Source organism: Alligator sinensis, unplaced genomic scaffold (genome assembly GCF_000455745.1).
Source record: "Alligator sinensis unplaced genomic scaffold, ASM45574v1 scaffold400_1, whole genome shotgun sequence".
Taxonomy (NCBI): domain Eukaryota; kingdom Metazoa; phylum Chordata; order Crocodylia; family Alligatoridae; genus Alligator; species Alligator sinensis.
In genome coordinates this window covers 3,058,721-3,063,943 of record NW_005841897.1, presented here as the reverse complement: position 1 = coordinate 3,063,943, position 5,223 = coordinate 3,058,721, and the positions used below count along the sequence as shown (strand labels likewise).

General features: G+C 47.3%; 1 long non-coding RNA gene across 1 annotated transcript in view; it reads left to right on the top strand.

The window, feature by feature from the left end:
- LOC112549344 overlaps positions 1-5,223 on the top strand; it is a 51,953-nt gene that overhangs the window by 12,654 nt on the left and 34,076 nt on the right. The gene's annotated exons all lie outside the window — the stretch shown is intronic.

The window sequence follows — 5,223 nt, the reverse complement described above, 5'->3', positions numbered from 1 at the left end:
CCCCATAGTCCCCTCCTCCACCCTAGTACTTACCAGCTCAGAGTCAGCTGCAACTCCCTGCTGCAGCCACCAGGGACTGCCCAAATTATCAAAGCTTTCCAAATCTTTGCCGAAGATTCAGAGAGCTTTGAATCAATTCATACCTTTAAATTGGTCCCCTGATTCAATTCAGATTCAGAGATTCGGCCACCGAATCGGGCTGAATCTGCTCTGAATCAAATTACCACCCGAAGCTTCACACAGACCTACTACACAGTACAGAACAATTGGCCTGATCCTCCAGCCCGAGATTCATCGCACAAGGGCCTTTGTTGTTTCAACTACCACGTGTTGAGTTTTGAGAACCTTTTCAAAGCAAGACAAGACAAACACCATGCCTTGGCCTTCTCCTGAGAGGGAAACCCTGATTTCAAAGAGAGCGGGATTAGGCCCACAGGAAAGAAAACCTCATGGAAGCTGCTCTGCCCACAGGTACCCTTGGCTGCTCTCTGTCATAGGATGTCACGTCTGCAGCACTCTGGAGGTGACAATTAGGGCTGTGCAAAATGGGTCCTACTCGATTCAGATTCAGCCCGAATTGGAGACAATGATTCGATACGTTGATCTGGATCACTGTCCCTGATTTGATTCGGCCGAATCCGAATCTGTGGATTAGATGCTGATTCGGCAAATCAGCAATTCAGACACAGGCACAGCTTTACAAGTTTTTTCTACGTACCTCGCGTGGCTCATGATCGCTGCCATGCTGGGGCGCATGGAGCGTCTGACAGGAGCATGGTGGGGCCCTCTACATGCTTGGCAGCGAACCCGAAAGTGGACCAGAAGTATTTCTGGTCCACTACCGGGGCTGCCAGGGAGTGCACGGGGCCCCCCCACCACACCTCCCAGCTTGGCGATCAGCCGCAGGGCGACCCCGGGTGCCCCCCCCAGACCCAGGAGGCACCAGTCACCGAGCTGGGTGGGTGCGCGCTCCCCGGTGGACCAGGAAGCACTGCAAGTGCTTCTGGTCCACTTCCAGGTGTGCTGCCGAGCATGCTGGGGAGCCCCCCACACTCCTGTGGGATGCTGTGTCTGCCCCAGCACGCAGCAGTCAGGAGCCCCTGCTACCTCAAGGTATGTAGAAAAAACATTTAAAGCTGTGTCTATGTCTGAATTGATTCAGAGAGATTAAAGGACCTCTGATTCAATTTGGATTTGGAAATTCAGCCACCGAATTGGGCCAAATGTCGCTGAACCAAATCAGGGACCAAAGCTTTGCATAGCCCTAGTGACAATCCCTCAGCAGAGCTGAGACAGAGGGATCTGAGTCCTCTCACCCCTTCCAGCACTCGGGGGAGTGATTACTGAAGACAAGGCCACAGAGGCTGGCTGCCTGCCAACCCCCAGTACCATCCAGAGAAACTTTATTTCCTGTCACTTGTGGCTCTCTGACCTTTGAGAGAGCTGCTATGTCCCCATGGACTTATGGGCTTATCAGGAAAACAAGTGTTGCTTCAGGGAGACGCTTTATCTTGCCTGTCTAACTTTTCCCAGCAGACTGGAACTGGGCATGTCAGAAATAATAATAAAAAAAAGGCCAGCTGGACAGCTTGTACATGCCTTAAAACATTGCACTAACTCTATAGCCAGGTACAGACATTACACTTTTACTGCTATAAGTGATTGGAAACCAGTCTATACCAGAAACAGTCTATACCAGTAACAGAAAAGAAGTTTAGGGCACATAGATTGCTTTCAAAATGGCACGACCCAGTCTAAGATTTGCCTTCACCCTTTCCCCCACCATCCCTGCACCGAAGGTCAGGTGTGTGTTCTGTTCATATGACTTCTCTTTTGGCTCGAGTCCCCTTAACAGGGTTGATCATTCAGAAAGTTTTATGCCAAGACATTACAGGAGCATCCTTGTAGAAACACATAAGACAGTTCTCTTTATCGTAGGAAGGTGCATCTTCAATCCCTCATGTCCTTTGGAGGATTTTGGAAATACAACTATGAAACCAACCAATTCTCTCTTGGACAACCAGAAAACGCAGGTGTATGGCAGAGGCTCTTTGCCACTGTTTGTCTATGTAACCTTGGGTATGACACTCACAGCCCCACACCTCAGTTCCCATGTTTGCAAAACAGGGATAAAAGTCCCTTCTCATTTTTGTCAAACATGCAGAGAACCTCTGATAAAAAGATTTCCAAATTGCGAAGAGTATCCCCAGAACAAAGCGAGCCGCTTCTTAGAGCACCAGCACTGAAATAATTAAGGTTGAAAACAAAGTGCTCTAAAAATTGACTTTTCTAAATGCCCCAATATCCACATGATTATTTGGATTGTCTTGTACCATATGAAGATAGTGTTAGAGCTCCAAATCTGGAGTCATTTGAACAGAGGGATAAAAATACATTCCCCCTGCAACAGGATTTTACAAAAACTATTGTAACTTTTTTTTGTATACATCTGGGGCAGAAAACACAACTTTAATGGTCCTCGATGTGATCTCAGCCACTTGCATTCATTTCAGCTAAGAGCGTGGTACTTGCTGCTGCTTTGCAATGCTGAAAAAAAGTATTAAGGTAAAAGTTTGGCTCCTTAGAATGATTCATGCCAAAAACTCACCCTCCACAGAAACTGAAAAGCACATGTGCAGAGAGCCTGGGCAAGAAGGTTTCTGGACAGTCTATTGTCACATTATATGGTGGCATAATGGGGCATGGAGTGGGGTCAATGAGACAGCACTGTAACCAGGCACTTTACATTAAACCCTACCGCTGGCAGGAATCAGAGAATGCTACTATTATCCACTCCAGTAAAGGGCTTTGTTTTTTCACTTTGGGGAAATATGCCTGGCTAATTTCCACAGCTCTTTTAGAAGGGTCTATAGTATTTTCTGAAAGACAATAGATTACACATACTCTCCACAGTTTTGTGAACATGATTGAGGGGCATATTTCTACTTTTGCACCTTGAGGATTAGTATACTATAGTCCCAACATTGCTTCATTACAGGGAAGATGAAAAGACAGCTAGGATAATATAATCTTTATCCTGAACATGGACTTGAGTGTGCTTATGATCAAAGGTTTCTGACACTTCTCCACCTAACATGAAGCGTCCATTACATTTTTAGAATCTTCTACCTTTTTTAGTGTGGAGCTAGGGACTAGGGAGGAGGGGATAACGGTGGAGGGGCATCTACATAAGATACTCTACTGTGCAGTAGAGCAGTTTACGGCACAGTAAGTGAACACATCTACATGTGAATACACTTACTGTGCCGTAAACTGCTCTAATCGCAAGTAAATTTCCTACCTGCATTGTCACAGGCCAGCTAGGCGCTGCGAGTGTATTAGCCGTTAGGCTGCTGGATTCGGGATCGAGCAGGTGAGTTGGGAGTGAAGCAAGGACAAGTTTCACTTATAGCAACAAAGGTAAATTTTACTTGTAGCAGCAAAGATATGGTTTACACATATAACAGTTAACAGACAGGCTAATCTAATAAACAGATAATACAATAAAAAACTGATAGTGATAACAACAGACAGACACATTGACAAAGAGTTCCCACTTGGTTGGCAATTTATCGGCAGTCCCTCAATGCCAGGTGCGCGCCAGGTTGTTTCAGCGAAGTCAGGTGTCCCCCGATCGATGCTGTTGGAGGGGGCACCGGGGAAGCTCCCTTGATCAGGATCTTATCCTCGCTCACACTGGGAGTCTGGAGCCTGGGCCTGGAACAGCAATGACCGTTCTGTTTCTTCCTTCCTTTCTACTGGTTACCTGACGTGCACGTTTTTTTATATTTTGCCTTATGCTAATCTGTTGGCTTTAGAGCGATTTACAATTTTACCCTACAGCTGTTACCCTATGGGATTGAAAGGTGCTAGAAATTATTATAAGAGGTTACTGCCTAAATTTGGGCTTATCCAATAAGCAAATTACACCACATTACTTTGAGGTTTGAAATTAGCATTTACTCCACCTAAGTTCAACCCACCTGGTTACTTCCTCTTTGGAATTTTTGGAATGTGTCCATCATACCTTGTGGTCAGGTTTGGTATTTTGACTGACCTTTAAGCAAGAACCGTTAGGTCAGCTAAAGTTTGCAGTTTTGTTTTTTAGCTCCGCTTCTTCGGGCTCAGTTAGTCTTATGACGGGTACAGACAGTTAATTTTAACATCCCGGTTATACTTGTGACAGACAAAATACATTTTGTGGGTTTCAATCTTGCAAGCTTTGCCTTAGCTAATATTACCACTGTCAGATGTCTCCAAGAAGCAGATATTATTTGCTATAATTTGCTCATTAACCCCTTTGGTTCTGGCCGTCACACTGTATATGCACTTGTGATTAGTTACCGTACATTAGTGCTCATGTAGATGCCTGGCCAGGAGCAAATGTGTTCCTGGTCAGCATGGGGGCAGGAGATCACTCCCTGCCTCCAGGAGCTGCCTGCTGCTGGGGCAGGTCTTACACTGAAGCCTGGGCAGGGACTATGTCCCTCTGCCCAGACTGGAGATCCTCATCTCCCAGCACCAGCTCTGCGGTTGCGGGGCTGGTGACAGGAGATCCTTATCTCCCAGCCTGAGCTCTGCAGTCATGGGGCTCAGGCTGGGAGATCCTGATAAGGAGCTCCCTGATGGCAGGGGCTGGGGAGACTGTTCCCTGCCCAGCTCTGTGATTGTGCAGCTGAGTGGAAAACAGGCTCTCCAGCCTGTTCCCCACAGATCCATGATCATGGAGCTGGGCAGGGAACAGGCTCTCCCCTGGGTGGTGCAGGGGGCTGGTGCAGGGCTGGCAGGGGCGGGAGCAGATTGCTGCCCTGAGCAGCAAATCTGCTCCCAAGTCCTTGCATGTGTAGATGCTAGGGCTGTGCGAAGCTTCAGGTGGTGATTCAATTTGGAGGAGATTCGGCCTGATTCGGTGGCTTTATCTCCAAATTTGAATCGAATCAGGGGACCAATTAAAACGTCCAAATTGATTTGAAGCTCTCTGAATCTTCAGAAAAGATTCAGAGAGCTTTGATGATTTGGATATGTGCGGGCCAGGAGCGCCCCGAGCCCTTTTTCGCGCTGCACGTGGGCTGTGGCCAGCAGCCCGGGCACGCGGGGGCGGAGAGGGAAGGCCTTCGCTCTGGAATTAGGCACGGACGCGTATCGGTAGTTTAAAAGATTGTTTACTTACACCGAGATGGCAATGGTGTAGGCTGGAAAGCTTGATTAAGTTGCAGTTACAGA